Consider the following 21,060-nt stretch of genomic DNA (forward strand, 5'->3'; position numbering starts at 1 on the left):
CCTGACATTTAAACCTAGTACAAATCCCCTGTCTTAGGTCAGTTAGGATCACCACTTTATTTTAAGAATGTGAAATGTGAGAATAATAGTAGAGAGAATGATTTATTTCAGCTTTTATTTATTTCATCACATTCCCAGTGGGTCAGAAGTTTACTCAATTAGTATTTGGTAGCATTGCCTTTAAACGGTTTAACTTGGGTCAAACGTTTCATGTAACCTTCCACAAGCTTCCCACAATAAGTTGGGTGAATTCTGGCCCATTCCTCCTGACAGAGCTGGTGTAACTGAGTCAGGTTTGTAGGCCTCCTTTCTCGCACACGTTTTTTCAGTTCTGCCCACACATTTTCCATAGGATTGAGATCAGGGCTTTGTGATGGCCACTCCAATACCTTGACTTTGTTGTCCTTAAGCCATTTTGCCACAACTTTGGAAGTATGCTTCGGATCATTGTCCATTTGGAAGACCCATTTGCGACCAAGCTTTAACTTCCTGACTGATGTCTTGAGATGTTGCTTCAATATATCCACATAATTTTAGTTCCTCATGATGCCATCTATTTTGTGAAGTGCACCAGACCCTCCTGCAGCAAAGCACACCCACAGCATGATGCTGCCACCCCCGTGCTTCACGGTTGGGATGGTGTTCTTCGGCTTGCAAGTGACCCCCTTTTTCCTCCAAACATAACAATGGTCATTATGGCCAAACAGTTCTATTTTTGTTTCATTAGACCAGAGGACATTTCTCCAAAAAGTACGATCTTTGTCCCCATGTGCAGTTGCAAACCGTAGTCTGGCTTTTTTATGGCGGATTTGGAGCAGTGGCTTCTTCCTTGCTGAGCGGCCTTTCAGGTTATGTCGATATAGGACTCGTTTTACTGTGGATATAGATACTTTTGTACATGTTTCCTCCAGCAACTTCACAAGGTCCTTTGCTGTTGTTCTGGGATTGATTTGCACATTTCACACCAAAGTACGTTCATCTCTAGGTCCCATGGTGTTTATACTTGCGTACTATTGTTTGTACAGATGAACGTGGTACCTTCAGGCATGTGGAAATTGCTCCCAAGGATGAACCAGACTTGTGGAGGTCTACAATTTTATTTCTGAGGTCTTGGCTGATTTCTTTTGATTTTCCCATGATGTCAAGCAAAGAGGCACTAAGTTTGAAGGTAGGCCTTGAAATACATCCACAGGTACACCTCCAATTGACTCAAATGATGTAAATTAGCGTAACAGAAGCTTCTAAAGCCATGACATCATTTTCTGGAATTTTCCAAGCTGTTTAAAGGCACAGTCAACTCAGTGTATGTAAACTTCTGACCTACTGGAATTGTGATACAGTGAATTATAAGTTAAATAATCTGTCTGTAAACAATTGTTGGAAACATTACTTGTGTCATGCACAAAGTAGATGTCCTAACCGACTTGCCAAAACTATAGTTTGTTAACAAGAAAGTCTATGTAAACTTCCGACTTCAACTGTATATACTAGGCGGTGTCAGAGGAAGGCCCAAAAAATGGTCAAAGACTCCAGTCACCCAAGTCATAAACTGTTCTCTCTGCTACCGCACAGCAAGCGGTACTGGAGCGCCAAGTCTAGGTCCAAAAGGCTCCTTAACAGCTTCCTCCCTTTGTTTTTACACTACTGCTACTCGCTGTTTATTATTTTTATTTAGCAGACGCTGTTATCCAGAGCGACTTACAGTTAGTGAAAAAGTAGGGGAGGCCATTCCCTCCCCTACCCTGGGCCAATTGTGCGCCGCCCATGAGACTCCTGGTCGCGGCCGCCTGCGACAGAGCCTGGATTCGAACTAGGATCTCTAGTGGCACAGCGATGCAGTGCCTTAGACCACTGCGCCACTCAGGAGACTAATTATCTAAGCATAGTCACTTTACCCCTACCTATATATACAAATTACCTCAACTAACCTGTACCCCCGCACATTGACTCAGTACCGGTACCCCCTGTATATAGCCTCGTTATTGTTATTTTATTGTGTTACTTTTTATTGTATTTTTTACTTTAGTTTAGTTAATAAATATTTTCTTAACTCTATTTCTTGAACTGCATTGTTGGTTAAGGGCGGTGTAAGTAAGCATTTCATGGTAAGGTCTACACCTGTTGTATTCGGCACGTGACAAATAACATTTGATTTGATTTGAGATACAGGCGTCCTTCCTAACTCAGTTGCCTGAGCGGAATGAAACCGCTCAGGGATTTCACCATGAGTTCAATGGTGACTTTAAAAGAGTTACAGAGTTTAATGGCTGTGATAGGAGAAAACTGAGGATGGATCAACAGCATTGTAGTTAGTCCACAATACTAACCTAATTGACAGAGTGAAAAGAATAAACAGAATAAACATATTCAAAAACATGCACCTGTTTGCAACAAGGCACTAAAGTAATACCGCAAAAAATGTGGCAAAGCAATTCACATTTTGTTCTGAATACAAAGTGTTATTTGGTATTTTATTAGGATCCCCATTAGCTGTTGCGAAAGCTGCAGCTACTCTTCCTGGGGTCCACACAGAACATGAAACATTACATAATACAGAACATTAATAGACAAGAACAGCTCAAGGACAGAACTACATCAATTTAAAAAAGGCACACGTAGCCCACATATCAATACATACACACAAACTATCTAGGTCAAATAAGGGAGAGGCGTTGTGCCGTGAAGTGTTGCTTTATCTGTTTTTTTAAACCAGGTTTGCTGTTCATTTGAGCAATATGAGATGGGAGTTCCATGCAATAATGGCTCTATATAATACTGTACGCTTTCTTGAATTTGTTTTGGATTTGGGGAATGTGAAAAGACCTCTGGTGGCATGTCTGGTGGGGTAAGTGTGTGTGTCAGAGTGTGTGTAAGTTGACAATGCAAACAATTTTGAAATTTCAACACATTCATGTTTCTTATAAAAAGAACAAGTGATGCAGTCAGTCTCTCCTCAACTCTTAGCCAAGAGAGACTGGCATGCATAGTATTTATATTAGCCCTCTGATTACAATGAAGAACAAGACGTGCCCACTCTGTTCTGGGCCAGCTGCAGCTTAACTAGGTCAGCACTCAACCACACGACTGGACAATAATCAAGATAAGACAAAACTAGAGCCTACAGGACTTGCTTTTTGGAGTGTGGTGTCAAAAAAGCAGAGCAACTCTTTATTACAGACATACCTCTCCCCATCTTTACAACCATTGAATCTATATGTTTTGACCATGACAGTTTACAATCTAAGGTAACACCAAGTAATTGAGTCTCCTCAACTTGTTCAACAGCCACACCATTCATTACCAGATTTAGCTGAGATCTAGAATTTAGGGAATGTTTTAGAGATGTTCAGGACCAGTTTATTACTGGCCACCCATTCCAAAACAGACTGCAACTCTTTGTTAAGGGTTTCAGTGACTTTATTAGCTGTTGTTGCTGATGCGTATACGGTTGAATCATCAGCATACATGGACACACATGCTTTGTTTAATGCCAGTGGAAGGTCATTGGTGAAAATAAAAAAGAGTAGACCATACTTTACATCTTTGACATTAGAGAAGCTTCAATTAAAGAAAACCCTCTGAGTTCGATTAGATATATAGCTCTGAATCCACGATATGGCAGAGTTTGAAAAGCCATAACACATACAGTACTAGTCAAAAGTTTGGACACACCTACTCATTCAAGGGTTTTTCTTTATTTTTACTATTTTCTACATTGTAGAATAATAGTGAAGACATCAAAACTATGAAATAACACATATGGAATCATGTAGTAACAAAACAATTGTTAAACAAATACAAATATGAGATTTGAGATTCTTCAAATAGCCACCCTTTGCCCTGATGACAGCTTTGCACACTCTTTCATTATTTGTTTTTCTATGCATGAGTAAGATGGCTCACTGTTCGTTGTTGGCATTTCCTGCCTAGTTTGCCCACTTTGCCAATGATGTAATCATTAAAATAATTGGCAACATCAAATGGTTTTGTGATGAATAAGCCATCTGATCAGTGGTGGTAAAAGTACCCAAAAGTCATACTTGATTAAAAGTAAAGATACCTTAATAGAAAATTACTCAAGTAAAAGTGAAAGTCACCCAGTAAAATATTACTTGAGTAAAAGTCTAAAAGTATTTGATTTTATATATACTTAAGTATCAAAAGTAAATGTAATTGCCAAAATATACTTAAGTATCAAAAGTAAAAATCATTTTAAATTCCTTATATTAAGCAAATCAGACGGCACAATTTATGTTTTTTTAATTTACAGATAGCCAGGGGCACACTCCAACATTCAGACATCATTTACAAACAAAGCATTTGTGTTTAGTGAGTCCGCCAGATCAGAGGCAGTAGGGATGACCAGGGATGTTCTCTTGATAAGTGTGTGAATTGGACAATTTTCCTGTCCTGCTAAGCATTCAAAATGTAATGAGTACTTTTCGGTGTCAGGGAAAATGTATGGAGTAAAAAGTACATTATTTTCTTTAGGAATGTAGTGGAGTAAAAGTAAAACTGATCAAAAATATAAATAGTAACGTAAAGTACAGATACCCCCAAAACTACTTAAGTAGTACTTTAAAGTATTTTTACTTAAGTACTTTATTCCACTGCATCTGATTCAATGAAAGATGGAGTTGAATTTGTCTTTCTGCCCATAATTTCATTTAAAGTACTACAAAGTTTTTTTTTCCATCATTCTTTATATCATTGATCTTGGCATCATAATAGTTTCTTCTTCTTTTTAGTGAGTTTAGTCACATAATTTCTCAATTTGCAGTAAGCCAGCCAGTCAGATGTGCAGCCAGACTTATTAGCCACTCCTTTTGCCCAATCTCTTTCAACCATACCGTTTTTCAATTCCTCACCATCCATGGAGCCTTAACAGTTCTAACAGTCAGTTTCTTAATAGGTGCATGTTTATCAATAATTGGAAGAAGCAATTTCATAAATGAATCAAGTGCAGCGTCTGGATGCTCATTATTAATCACATCAGAGCAACAAATATTTTGAACATCATCCAGATAAGAGTCACAGCAAAATCTTTTGAATGATCTCTTATACACTATTTTAGGCCCAGCTTTTGGAACTTTGGCTTGAAAATCTATGGCAAGACCTGAAAATTGTTGTCTAGCAATGATCAACCACCAATTTGACAGAGCTTGAAGAATTTTGAAAATAGTAATGGGCAAATGTTGCACAATCCAGGTGTGGAAAGCTCTTAGAGACTTACCCAGAAAGACTCACAGCTGTAATCTCTGACAAAGGTACTTCTACAAAGTATGGACTCAGGGGTGTGGATACTTATGTAAATAAGTTAATTCTGTATTTAATTTTCACTAAATGTGCTAATATTTTTAAAAACTTGTTTTCACTTTGTCATTATGGGGTAATGTGTGTAGATGGGTGAGAAAAAAATCATATTTAATCCATTTCAAATTCAGGCTGTAACACGAAATGTGGAATAAGTCAAGGGGTATGAATACTTTCTGAAGGCACTGTAAGTACCATATTTCCTGCAGCTGTGTGTGAACACACACTCACACTACCCCAGTTGATTGGGAAAACACTGGCGAGACCATGTGTTAGGCCTCTCTGCCTTTCAAAGGTGGAGTGGTTCCTGTCTTTCCTGAGTGAGTCACACAGGGTGACGACCATACACACACACACACAAATACACACACGCGCACGCGCACGCACACACTTGCATACCAACACCCTGTCTTGAGGAAGACTAAATTCCTTTAATACAAAAACAACATTTACCACCAGTGTTATTTCTGTATTGGTACACACTGTATCATCACTGAAAAATGAGGAGCTACTCTGATACAGCAACGAGGTCACAAAATCGCCCGATCCCACAGAAAACTAGTGGGTGGTCACGAGGGGCGTGAAAGTGGCACTTAGAAAAATAATAGGAGAACAGAATCTCTCTGACTTCCAGTCATATTGGTAGAATCTAGCCACACTCCAAACCAGCAGTGGTGTTCAGTAGGAACAAAGTGGATGAAAACATTTTGAAACTCCTCTCCAACCCCCCCACACACACACACACACACACACCCCACCCCCTCCTACACACACACAATAGCCTTGGATCACACATTTGAATGGATACACAATATAAATCTTTAACTAGAGATAAGAGACATTCCTCTGGTTACTGCTTTGTCAATCATGCTGACATTATGTACAGTATGTTGCATGGATTCACAAATAAAAAATGATTCCTCAAATAAGTTAGTATTAACAGTCACCCCTCACACCCCTCAATATATAAACATGTTGTGTCCAGTTAAGGGGTCACCTCTAGGCTACATTCAAATGGATGTAGAGGTTAATGTCTTGGTTAGAGAAGCACTTCATTTGACCCTCCACTCCCATTCAGAGTGCAGAGTGAGTGCAGTCAGCAACCCAGCCTTTCCTATTGTCCTGCTAAGGCCCCATGATTACAAGACCAGGAGCTCTTCTAAACATCCACACACACAGTTAAGTAGTCCTACCTGGCTCAGTCTCACTCAGCGCCTACTCAGACAAGTGAGGTTGTGTGTGTGTGTGTGTGTGTGTGTGTGTGTGTGTGTGTGTGTGTGTGTGTGTGTGTGTGTGTGTGTGTGTGTGTGTGTGTGTGCGTGTGCGTGTGCGCGTACACAAGTGATTTGGGTATATGTAAAGACAGATATATTGTAGCTGGACTGCTGACCTACATATTGGAAATGAGACAGTGATCATTGGGACAGGATAGAGGTTGTATGACAGTGATCATTGGGACAGGATTGAGGTCGTATGACAGTGATCATTGGGACAGGATAGAGGATGTATGACAGTGGTCATTGGGACAGGATAGAGGTTGTATGACAGTGATCATTGGGACATGATATAGGTTGTATGGCAGTGATAATTGGGACAGGATAGAGGTTGTATGACAGCCACACCACTCCCCAGGGAGGATGCAGGTGTGGAAAAGTTCATGCCACTCATCTGCTATATTACACATTTTCTGAACCTAAATCTGAGTCTGTATGCTTACCAACACATGCACACAACTGTACAACACACTCAAACTATCTATTCAGTTTGTTCTGAAATTCATGCACAGCAGTGGCAGTACACTTTTTTCACATTACAAATGACACAACAGCCTGTTTAACCACTATCCCTAACACATTCTGCCCACCCCAACCACGCATGACCAATCCCCAAGCTAAGCTCTGAGGATGCTAGCTCCGCTTCCTTAGCGATTCTTCCACCCTGAGCCTTAAGCCTATTGGATAGCTAGCCTATAGACAACAATAACAGCAGGCAATGACACTGGCCTGTTTACACACAAACACTCAGCGGTCTGAACCTACTAACCCTTTGACCATTGTCCCACTGCCTTTGTTAGAACCTGGAGCTGTTTGTTGACATAGCTCTAACCCTCCTTGAGTCCTACTCGACCCCTCCATCCTCCCCCCAACTCCCCTGTCCTCCCCCGTTCAACCTTTCTGCCCCCTCTCTCCTCACCGTCTCCTAGCATCCTTGAACCAGCTTCCTGCCACAGGAAGCAGCTAAATCCCATCTGGTGGTCCGTGCCAGAAACAGACTTCCTGGAGCCGGGATGGTGGTGTTGAAACATCAATATCAAGTGTAGACAGGACAGGAGAGAGAGAGGTGAGGAAAGGGGAGAGAATGTTGTGGCTGTGCACTAATAAGATGGCAGAGGCATCCACAGGTTTGATTTAATTGTCCCATTATCCCAACTGTTACACCGAGACGATTGAACGACTGCTAGTTTTTAAGTATGCTGTTTTCATCCTCATGCTAGCTAGCAGTAGCCACAGCAGCCATTATGGAATGGCACCTCACGTTGAACAACAAAGGTGCTGATTGGCTGACACTGCCATTCCAAAATGGCTGCTGCGGCTTCTGCTACTAGCAAATGTAAAAACAATTCTAATAAATGCAACAGTTGGACGATGGATGAAGATACTCCAAACTTTTTGAATTTGTATAATCCATCAGATATTGACTAAATTATAGCACATAAAACATTTTACTGGCACAGACAAATAATGGAGTTCAGGGATTTTGGTGGGAATTCAGGTATTATATTTATTGTCAAATTTCACTTCTTTTTCTTAGAATGCACTCATATATACATTTTGTTATTGTATCAGGTATTCTTTTTATATATATTGTGTTAAAATAAAGAAAATGATATGTGCCTCATTTGGATAAATTAACATAAAGGGAACAGGGCTGCAACCACCAAACACTTGTTCTGTCTAGCCTACCAGCACTCACCTGTGTTGTCTAGACTGCCTCATTAATTACTGTTGTTGTCAAGTTCTCTTGCATAATTCAACAAGTATGCCAATAGCAGGATACCCTCGGATTGAAAATCAACACACTTGGCTCTAGATTAGCTTCAGGTTCCTCGGCGTACACATCACTGACAATCTGAAATGGTCCACCCACACAGACACTGGGGTGAAGAAGGTGCAACAGTGCCTTTTCAACCTCAGGAGGCTTAAGAAATTTGGCTTGGCCCCTAAAACCCTCACAAACTTTTACAGATGCACAATTGAGAGCATCCTCAATTGCACCACCCGCAACCGCAGGGCTCTCCAGAGGGTGGTGCGGTCTGCCCAACGCATCACTGAGGGCAGGCTGCCTGCCCTCCAGGACACCTACAGCACCCAATGTCACAGGAAGGCCAAAAAGATCATCAAGGACATCAACCACCCAAGACACGGCCTGTTCACCCCGCTATCATCCAGAAGGCGAGGTCAGTACAGGTGCATCAAAGCTGGGACAGAGAGACTGAAAAACAGCTTCTATCTCAAGGCCATCAGACTGTTAAATAGCCATCACTAGCCGGCTACCACCTGGTTACTCAACCCTGCACCTTAGAGGTTGCTGCCCTATATACATAGACATGGAATCACTTGTCACTTTAATAATGTTTTATACTGCTTTACTCATTTCATATGTATATACTGTATTCTACTGTATTTTAGTCAATGCCACTCCGACATTGCTCGTCCTAATATTTATATATTTACTAATTCCATTAGTTTACTTTTAGATTTGTGTGTATTGTTGTGAATTGTTAGATACTACTGCACTGTTGGAACTAGGAACACAAGCATTTCGCTACACCCGTAATAACATCTGCTAAATATGTGTATGTGACCAATACAATTTGATTTGATTTGATTACACCTACTGTATCAAAACATACTTTATATTGTTTGCGAGATCCGACATCATATCACTACAATATTAGTGTTCATTTTCGGAAGTTGCTTTCATTTCAGCGGATCTAATTTGTATTAAATTATTACTTTTTTTAATTCCACAAAAAATGAACACCCATCAAAATAAAGTTATCTTTCTTCTCTTTCTTGTGTGTCGAGACGGTGCGTTAAATCCCTGACGAAGCATTAGCGTTCTTATAGATAAAACAGAAAGCCAATGTATCCCATTGAGCCCATTTTAGCCATTACCGGGGTGTGCTTGACAGATCATTACAAACATTTCCATGGTCGTAACGTTAAAAGGAAAAAACTACAGGCACAAGCAAGAGTAGGAAAGAGTCTCTGGCGTTTACACCAACTCTTGTCTATTAATTAACCTGCCCTAGGCATGGCACTACCCAGGCCTTCCAGTAGCATGAAACTGAGTGGTGACACAACACACTGATAAACCTGACTTTGACTTCCTGTGAGTGGCCGTGCCAAACATAACGTTAGACCACACCACCTGTGATATTGTAACACCAGCCCGAACAATCACCCACCGCAGTCCTTGGGAACAGCAGCAAAACCTGTGCTGCTTCGTTCAGCTTTATGATTGATTGTTTTCCTTGCTGACTGTGACACTTAAACAGAAGTATTGTTATTTATGTGATGATAGAGAATGGAGGGGTGGAGGGCTTTTTATGAAGAGGAAGGAATAGGTGGGAAACAGATGAGCTTCACTTTTCATTTACCTTCGTTTCCACCGGTAACTTGATTGGTGGTACAGTAACCGAAAAAGGTTGGGAACCACTGGCCTAATCTAAATGGCAAGACATCAACTAGTACAGAAACATGAAAGATATAATAAAGACCTATGACAACAAGCAAAAACTACAACACACACTGCCAAAAGGGTCCCATTTCAGTCTTCAAACATAGTCTGCGTTTCCTTTCTGATGATAAGGAGGAGCTGATTAGGATTGGGTGAAATCTTAACACAGACTATCCACCCCCATCCTCTGCTACTGTGGAACCCTGTCATAGGGCTGAATTCTACATTGAGACACGCATGCTTAATATGTTAACTGTAGTCAGAACCATTGCATCCACAAGAGACCAGTAAACCCATATTTTTCTTTCCTTAAACAACTGGGATACATCTGAAGAAAGATGACGTTGGAGAGAGGAAAAAGAGAGGAAACGTTTGTATCTTGTGCAAGCATGGAGAAAATCTGTGGAGCTTCCTTCTCCTCTGAAGTTCTGTGAGCCGTTCACAGTAAACTTGGGATGAGCCTCGGGTCCTGATATGCCCTCAACAGCTCCGTGAAGGAATTGCAAATAAAATGCAGATAAAACTCAAGGTTGACTGACAACAAAGAAATAATTGCTTCTAGAGACTTGGACATGTATCTTTATTCGTAGTCACTGTTTATAGGTGTCTTTTTAATGTCATTAAACACTGACACCAATTACACTGCAGCTTCATGCTCATTTTATCGGTTATAAACGTTTGCTTTCAGTTGAGAGATAACATCATGAACCAATTCTCTCATCCTTAGTGGAATGTAAGTACTCCATTGAGGGGAAATGTGTAGGCATGTGAAGAATGCATCTGTTTGAACTGTCTTAGATTTCGCTAATGTCATCGAATCAATCCGATGCTGAAGAAATAGGCTGCCTGTGGAATGCTCAACATAGAATTGAACGCAAAGATTCACTGTGAACAGGACCTACAGACCAAGGGAGAGGACATGCGAGAGAGGAAGCCATTTTGAAATATTGGGACATGCCATGTGCTAGTGGCACACACTTCAATCAAGTGTCAGTGCATCGCAAATTAAGAGGCAAACAGTGCATTTTTAGCAGCTTGTAACTTGAATAACCCAAGGAAGTTTAGGCTAAACTGTATGTCTGTTGTGTGTGTATAGAAGTAGCAGTGCTCCTGTGGTTAATTGTAGCTTCCTGTCATTGTGAATCCTTTCAAAGCCCTCTCAGGCCTACTGAACTTCTCGACCTCACCAGACACTCCCACCAAAGTAAAAGCACTATAACAACTTTTCCTTCTGTCAGTAGGCCACTATGTCATTCTACACATGCAATCACATCCCATGAAGGAATTGCAGCAATGATACTTGTTGTAGAAATGACCTTGCTGCACAGTTACAGTAGGTCTATGTATGACACATCCACACAAAGTTGTGATGGGCTCTTTCTCAATTGTCTTCCCTTGATTCCTCGTACCCTCCCCTTGATTATTTTCCAAACACATTGGCAGAGAAAGTCTGAAGGTCTCTGGTTTCTCATTTCCAGAACATTCGCACTTGTATGTTAGTCAGACCTAAATGAGTCTGTTTGGAATGTTCCATCTCCATACTGCATGATAGGCGGATGGTGTATCCAGGTCAGGGGAAGTCAGTCAGTCTATGTAAGGGGAAACTTCCCTTCCCTGTTGTTGCATCGGGGCTAGTAGCCAACCGGATCAGCGCCTAGTGTTTACTGTCTTTAAGGCTTGGTTGCTCTCTAAATCACCACAGTGGAAGCCAGAGAGGAAGTGTTGACCCCCAGGTAAAAAGACAATACAACGGGCCAAGTTTTAAATTGAGACTGCGCTCGCAACTCAGACTATCGTGCAAGTCCCCCATTGATATCAATGTATGACTTAACGCAAGTCTCTCAACTATTGACCCGTGAAAGCTGCCCATTGGAATTTTGCTAAACTATAAACAGGAAATCAATAGGGACAGTGTGATGTGCAAACAGTATCAATGAGAAATTAATTCAGCTTCTAAACATGAATAGAATACTTGTAACTTAGATCATGAGCTTTAGTGTGTGTGTGTGAGCCAGCTGTGGAACACTTGGTGTGGAAAAGCTTCAATTCAGACAGGAAGTCCATTGGCACAGACATCTTTTTACCCACAGTTCTAAGGGACAATAAGAGGTAATGTGGCATCAGTTATGGGGTAAACACCACAGCATCTGTGCACCACACTATGTTCCTGGACAAACCAGTACACAACAGTAGACTTAGGGTGCTTCCAAACCGATCAAAATCATGCATCGTAAACTCAGTAAAACCAGGGGTGTTCAATGACAGACATGCGTTGTGGCAATGCAAAGGTGCACGGAATGGGATGCACTACATTTCCGTTGCACTGTCCAACTGAAAAGTTTATTTTTGACGCAGCATATCCTGGCTACGGAGCTGTCGACCAATTGAAAAGGAATAGCATGATGTTTCTCCCGCCTCATTTCCCATCACTCCACCACACCCCCGAAAGCACTCAGCAGACAACTATGCATCAGAAGTGGTTTGAAGCCACCCCAACGCACCCACACTTGGCTCTAACACAGGCTGGAATAGTCAGTCAAATTAGAGTCAGTCAAATACAGTACCAGTCAAATGTTTGGACACACCTACTCATTCAAGGGTTTTTTTCTACATTGTATAATAATAGTGAAGACATCAAAACTATGAAATAACACATTTGGAATCATGTAGTAACCAAAAAATTGTTAAAGAAATACAAATATATTTGCTGAGACGGGGTTGCTCCTCCCCTGCTGAATCATTTTATACATTTGTATGGGAATGTTTTTTCTAACATTAATGCAGGCATGATGCATTCCACAACATTCATTCCGTGCAGAAGAGAACTAGAAACCATAGTCCCTAAACATCTAGCACAGGGATACCCAACCCTCCTCTCGAGGGCTACTGGGTGTGCAGGCTTTTGATCCAACGCTGCTCTAAACACACCTGACCATACTAAGCACCTGCTCATCAGGACTTGATTAGATGACATAGAAGCCTGCACATCTATTATCTCTTCAAGAGTAGGGTTGGCCACCCCTGATCTGGGGTGCCATTTAATAGATTTAAAAACCTCCAGAAGAATACAACAGGTGGAGATGAAGTATGTATCATAGTCCAGTTGCATACAAACTCACCCACTCCTCCTGCCACTCCTCTCTGATGCGTCTCATGCTGCTCTTTTATGGTATGGACTCTTTGCACATTTCCATAGCAGCGGAATGGAACTGTTTCTTCCATTATTTTGAATTGTTAGATACCACTGCACTGTTGGAGCTAGGAACACAAGTATTTCGCTACACCCATAATAACATCTGCTAAATATGTGTATACGACCAATACAATTTGATTTGATCATGAAGGATATTTGGAATCATTCCACAGTGTACAGTAGGACTCTGGGATAGTAGTACCATTCTATTTATATGAGTTGTACTACTCCACTGTAAAGACTATCCAGATGGGGCAGAAACATTGTATCCCCTCTTTCATCCTAAATTGAATCCCCCAACTCCAATTAAGTCTTTAAAGCAACCAGATGCTTTTCTGTCTGTGGTTACCCTCCTTTCCCAAAACAGATTTTCCCCACATGACAAGCTGGTAAAGATGAAGGATTTGGGGAACCCAAACACAGAAGTGTCCCATATGTGCATTAGTCTCAAATTAATGTTTACAATTTAAAATACTGATTTTCAGTTCTACACAACTTCAATACAAATAGAATCAACGTGTTTAATATTGTTAAAGGTGCTTTATTTATGCAGATTATATTTAAATAATTGTTTTAAAATTCAACATAAATAAAAATTCTAGTATTTTAGTTGCAATTGATCATCTCACCTGAGTTTACATTCATATTCAAATTCACAGATGTGGAAAGGAGGGTGGGATTGGGGTGGGTGGGGAGGGGGGTTGGATCTCTTCTTTGTGATAAAAAATATATATACTAACAATGCTGCAATCGTACATAAAAAATTTGTAATAAGAATATATTGGGTAACACTTTACCTTAAGTGAACATTAATATGTAGCTAAATAGTAATACATCTATGTAGAACATAGTTACATGTAATTACACTATAATAAGGGTTTAGCTATATGTTATTACACAAGTGGAACAAGGATTACAAATCAGCTTGGAGGTTATTCCACATGTGTAATTATGCACGATTTATATATGTAATTACAAGAGGTCTTGTTCCAAATGTAACTAACATGTTACAGTCTCCTGTGTAGCACCATGTTAACAATGCATCATATTATGTCAACTTGTTACATGTAACTACATAAGTCACTACCACCTAAATAAGCTAGGCTAGGACTCAGACAGCTGTTGTAACAATGCACACCCTATCATTAACTACAGCTTCAGTTATCTTATTTCCATATGATTTGGCTTAAAGGATGTACTGAATTAAATGTAATTAATGTATTTACAATAGATATGCATGTAATTATAATGTACCTACCCAGGAGCAAGCATCTTAATGTCAAGTGAAACACAATGGTATAACCTTTGTAAATACTATGTACCTGCTTTGAAAGGAATTCAAGGGTTTATTTCTCTGGCTTCAAAGGTATAATGTAATTGAAATGTTGCTCAAAATAATATAATGTATAATGTTAAAGTAGGTACTCATGAGCAAGCAGCTTCAAGTAAAGTGAAACACAGTAGGGTACACCTTTTTATTGCAATTTATCATTGGGAAAATACACTTCAATGTAGAATAACTTGTTAGAGCACCTATACGTGTAATTACAATGTACTTTCAATGCAATTACATATTTCACAGGATACGTCAAAATATCAGTTATTACAATGTTATAAAGTATCGTAACTACAGTGTTTCTAAACAGGAACAAGCAACTTAATGTAAAGTAAAACGCATTGTGAATTACTAATGTAAGTACTATGTTACAATTTAGGCAGACACCCAATACAGTACTTGTAGTTGTGATCCATTTTAATCCATCTCAATCTAGGAAGAATGTTGTCACAGCACCTTTAAGTGTAACTACTATGTACTTTCAATGTTAAATATTTTGCAGGGTATAATCAAACATTTTGTTATTACAATGTTGTTATCAAGAAAATATTGTAAATACAATGTTTCTATGCCGGAACAAGCAACTTAATGTAAAGTGAACCGCATTTTATTTACTCATGTAATTCATATGTAGTTACTATGTTACATGTTTTTGATTGTTGTAGGTGAAGTTTGGTAAGACACTTTGAGGGTTGGTGCATAGCCTGTTGATCGGACAGTGATATGTTTGGAACCAATGGAATCCAGAGTCTCCCGTTTCATGTGATAAACATTATTACGTGGAGTGACCCAAAAAACACGGATAGCAACCAAACATGCTTATAACCCTGTCAAATGAATGAAATATTAATTCGCTGTAGGATCGTAGTTCCAAAGACATCGCATTGGTTGATATAAATGAAAAGTTGAGATTCTGTTGTTTTCGGCAAATTAGAGCTTGCAGGGGTTGCTTGCATTTAAAGGGCCGGTATTGACCGCTATTTAAATTGACACAGCAAAATACCCGGCACTGGGTACTCCGGGCTCCATTTCCTCTAGGGGGTGCATGTGAAGAGTAAAAATCTTACAGCTGATATACTAATCGGATGTCTTTGGATAGTTGAGAGAGTACTCCTTTCTTATTTTCTTTACCCAACCAGTACATTCACTCAATAAAATGGAGATGCTTCTTTAAACTTGTTTTGGTCCAATTGCCCCTTAGCCTCCAGACCTGCCCCTTTATTGTCTGCCACACTCTTTCAATGTGTTGTGTGTGACATTCTGTGTGAGGATCCACAAAGTTGTTTGTGTGGTTGACTGTTTGGTGATTGTAACCCAGCCTATTCAGAGACCTGACATTCGCTCTCCAGCAGTCACTCAGAATGGTGGAACCTCTTCGCACATGTCGTCTGATGATAGGGATTGTTTCCTGTGAACGTTTTTTCCACCATTTTAAGAACTGTGACCTCCATCATCCCAAACACCCAACCCGGTCTTCTCCACGTTGGCCCCACCCTTCCACGATTGTACTGAAAGATAGGAACAAGTGCGTTATTTTGTGACAGGGAGTTGGCCAGTGGTTAGTCACACCTTGGAATGGCGGGGGATCAGTAAATCCATGGGAACTAGCATAATGTCACTTATGACACAAGCTAAGGTCTGATGGGTGAAGTTGTATAATGTTGAAAGACCCGGAACATGGTCCAAGGAAACATCACTGATGATAAATAATTCAGTATATGAAATGGGCAAGCCCTCTATTTTTTATCCATATCAGTATATCTACTGAGGAGTACTTAAAAAAGGCAACTGATTACCATAAGTGAAATATATCAACAAATGATCTCTCAGTTCCCAAGCCCAGATAATGAATGTTACTACATCAAAATTGATAATGTTATGCCTTTAGAACTTGGATTAATCTATTACCACCAATCTCCGTAGAGAACTTGACCCATTTTGGAAACCCTTCCTCCTTTTGAACCTCCTCAGGGCTTTGTTGCAGACCTTCAATAATGAGAGGTAAGACAAATGTTGGTGATATAAGAAGACTTGAGTGTCCCAGGGAAGCATGACCATCAACTTCTATAGGAGGGGCACCGAAATCAAATCTCACTTTGGGTCCCAAATCGTCTTGAGCTGACACTGCTCCGGTCTCATTTGGAAATACACTTTAATGGAAGTTGTCACAAAATAACTGAGTTTGAGTTTGTCTGTTGTTGCCATTTGCACTGTAAACATTTTAATATTTAAGAAAACATTCAGCCTATATTCAGTGAGCAAAACAGGCATTGTAAAATTCAAACAAATTGAGTAATCAAAGTAATAACTGACTGATTATCAAAATAGTTGTTAGTTGCAGCTCTAAAAACAGTACTCAAAACAGATTTGTAACAGCTTTTACTTAATTTGCCTGAATAGTGTAGGCTCCCAAGAATAATACATTAAGGCAGCAGCAGTGGTGCAAGCCTCCCCAGTTGCGCCATGCTGCCCTCCCTTCCTGCCATGACAAGTAACCTAAATACCTGTGGGGAACACTGGTCGGGATGGGCGGCAAAGCAAGCTAAATGTTGAAAATCTCGGAGAGCTCCTTTAAGCTGTCCAGCAAATAATGCATGAAATATCCCAAAAGCCTGATTATTAACATACAGTTTGTAAGTGAGCTCAAATTTCCTCAGAGTGACTATTGGTAAACAAAGCTAGTGGCTTTTTCAGAGTCAAAATTGCTCATAATTCTGTGTTGATCGACAACTGTAACAATCACAATGCACCTCTTTCAGGCTTTTCGTAATTCTTGTCAGGGTCCTTGAGCTCCGTGCAATGCCATCCTCTATAATATAAACTTGCCTCAAGTGTAGCCCCTGAGCAAATCTGCAATATTGCAACAAAGAAATGAACAAATCAGATCAATAGTATATGACAATAGAAACCCAAATCTTTTTTTCATAAATGAAACCCACGATAGGCCCCAGACTCAACCCATTGAGAACCAGCTTTTGGTAACACAACCTTAACTTGCCCTTAAACCACATTCTCTTCAGCCTGGAGACCTGCTAGCCATACTTTGCTCTACTTCTGTACTAACCTATGCCACGGAACACTAACATGTAATTACTTAGCAGAGAGCCGCACACTCACCAGTCCCTTGTGTACGGTTGTTATGCTTCATTTTATTGGGGGCTGAAAGAGCATGGACTTTCTGTGGGTGACAGCCATTAACAAACTGGACAAAATTATGTATTTTCTGACCTTGGCAAGTCTACCACTAGCCCAACTATTTAATCATCAATGAAGCATGCCATCCCAGTGTAAAAACAAAACAAACAAAAAAAGTGTTAGGTATTTTTGCAAGCCCTTTTGGGTAATGCAGCCCCTGATTGCGAACCACTTTCTAAAAATGTCATTATCCAAAACGTTCTTAGTGTGTCAAATTCATTAACCTACCGATGAAGAAATGTTGCCCATTCCGTAAGTGGAACCCGAGAATGGCTAAACATTGAAGCCTTCTGGATGGAGCAGGAGGGAGTCTGATGATGCCTCGTTTCGACAAATCCTGCAATGAAACATGCACATTTAACTCAGACACAGGTTTGTGTTTAAGAGACTGACACTAAGTGATAATGGAAATGGAACGTAGGCCAAGTAATTATATTACATTCAATTCCATTCTACTATGATTATCAATGCATTTTTTCAGAAGCAGTAGGAATACATCAACATTGTTGGAAATAGGAGAACAAACTATTTTCAGACAGATATGAAACAACTTGAGTGGTAGGCTGCAGGCCAAAGGTAGACCAGAAGGGTGTATGTCTCCTAAGCTCTTCACTCGCTCTACATGGGCTTGCAGTCCAGAGTGTCCAGACTTGGAATGCAGCCTGGAAATCTAATTTCTCCAGCAGCACATACACAATTATGAAGAACACTGGCCACTGGAAAGCTTAGATTATTCTCTTCAATGCATGTTCATAGCAACATTTTTAAAAATGTGTTCCGGCTGGTGAAATAATATATGGGTCACTGTTAGAGGAGGCTGGTGGGAGGAGCTATAGGAGGACAGGCTCGTTGTAACAGCTGGAATGGAATAAATGGAACTGTATCAAACATTTAGAAACCACGTTTGACTCCGTTCCATTTATTCCATTCCAGCCATTACAATGAGCCCGTCCTCCTACAGCTCCTCTCACCAGCCTCCACTGGTCAATGTCAGCCTGGCCTGGCAGTGTACATTCCTAGAACCTGAGACTAGCTAACTAGGCTACATATGAGCTCAAGATTAAAGTTAGATTCACTGTACATTTAAATATTCAAATATTTCTTACAATACAGTACTCCTCATTTCAAACTTTCCCAAAGTTATGCAGGCCAATCAATACCAGTTGTAACATTAACTTACCGTATGTATCCATCTTTGCACACATGCCAGATACTTTTCTGCTTGTGGCAACAGATAGGACACCACATAGATTTCTTGAGCAGGCCTTTCTTCTGGAGGTATTTGATAATATTTTTTGTTTTTCTGTTGTTTTTTGCTGACAATATATCACTTAGCACACAAGCCATGTTCAATTCAAAATCCTTGGGTCAGGTAAAAACAGTACTGGATTTGGGCGCGCAGTTTAAGAGTTTAAATTTGTATCCAGCGGTAATTATATACATTTTCGTGACGTTATTCAGCAAAGAGACAGACGTTCACTTGTTCTCATGTTCTTGAAAGACAGTCAACGTTGTCCAAGGGCAACCAAGGTAAATAAATAGTAAGATATTAATGAAGTAAAAATGTAGAATTGAATTTGTCTTGATAAAACGGTGGATTTCATGTGATATCTCTGTGCATATTTGTGGGACCATCTCGTTCTTGGTCCCAGCCTGTCGTTAGCAACATAGCTAGCTAGCTAAACGTTAGCTAAGGTCTAAGTGACACAGCTGGAATTTAGCTGTTTACACAAACAGTAGTTAGCTAGTTGTATATCTAAGCAATAATGCATGAGGGGGTGTTCTTAAGAACGACGCAGTGCAGAGTGCCTGGATAGAGCCCTTAGCCATGGTATATTGGCCATATACCACAAACCCCCGAGGTGCCTTACTGCTATTATAAACTGGTTACCAACATAATTAGAGCAGTAAAAATAAATGTTTTGTCATACCTGTGGTATATGGTCTGATATACCACAGATGTCAGCTAATCAGCATTCAGGGCTCAAACCACCCAGTTTATAATGCGAATTATATCATCTTCACTTGGTTTATTATCTAGCTAACAATGTAACAGATGCTAAATGCATGTTAATCGTCGCCATAGCAGGATAAACCAGTTTGCTGACAGTGGTTGTTAGATTAGCCAGCTTTCGTTGGTTATCCAACTGTCAGCTAACTTTTTGATGGCTAGCTAACTACAGCAGGTAGCTAGCTAATTACATTATAATATCATTAGCTAGTAGCCTGGCTATAGCTTGGCCATGTTTAGCCTGCCTATAGTTTGGCCATGACTAGCCCACTCAAATAGTCTGGATCTAATTTAGATGTCCTTCATAAGCAAATGTAAAGTCAATAGCCTGTACAGTAGCCTAGTTAGCAACCTCAGTTAATAAGCTAAGGTTAATGTTACTAGCTAGGCTAGTCTATTTTGTTGATGATCACAAGTTTACTGGAGAACTGAGACCAAGTAGAGACTTTGGACAGGGTGGATAATGGTATAATATAAGGCAGTTTATTCAGAGGTAAAGATATCTGGAATAGCGTGCACGGACTCGTTCGTCAAACTCGTAGGGAGTTATCTGAAGAGAGCCCCGAAACATTGTGTGCAGACATTTTATGCAATAAATGAAGTAGGTTGAATCTAGTAGTTCTGATCTTCTGATTGGTCCTGATGAGTTGGGCGAGGTCCCCTCCAGGCTAGTGTCACTGTTGCATTGGCTCTGAGTCGGGTTCTCTGTCTTCAAATGTTCAGCCTAAAAGAGGGGATTTTGTGTGTGTGTGTGTGTGTGTGTGTGTGTGTGTGTGTGTGTGTGTGTGTGTGTGTGTGTGTGTTTAACAGTGATGAGTGTGTGTGTGTGTGTGTGTGTGTGTGTGTGTGTGTGTGTGTGTGTTATCAGTGATGATGTGTGTGTGTGTGTGTGTGTGTGTGTCCTCAGAGCAAGAACTCGTGAGTTGGAAGAACTGAGAGGCCTATGGCGTGGGTGTTGTCCTTGGCCACCTGCTGACAAGGCTGACAAGATAGGACCCTTTTGTCCATTGTTATTGGATAGGAACATAACTTATAACCAGCTCCTGACCTAAATAGATCTTAGCACAACATTTTACTCAACATATCATATTCCATATTGACTATAACAAATATATTTACTACGACAACTGTCAGTGTGGTGCTAGCTAAGGTTAGCTTAGCCAAACCATTTGCTGGTATTTACTGTTAGCCAGTGGCGGCTCCTGAAAAAATTATCAGGGGGGGGCAATTTTTCTGATGATTTAGGTGACCTACACACATTTTAAAAAA

Source organism: Coregonus clupeaformis, chromosome 3 (assembly GCF_020615455.1).
Source record: "Coregonus clupeaformis isolate EN_2021a chromosome 3, ASM2061545v1, whole genome shotgun sequence".
Lineage (NCBI taxonomy): Eukaryota > Metazoa > Chordata > Actinopteri > Salmoniformes > Salmonidae > Coregonus > Coregonus clupeaformis.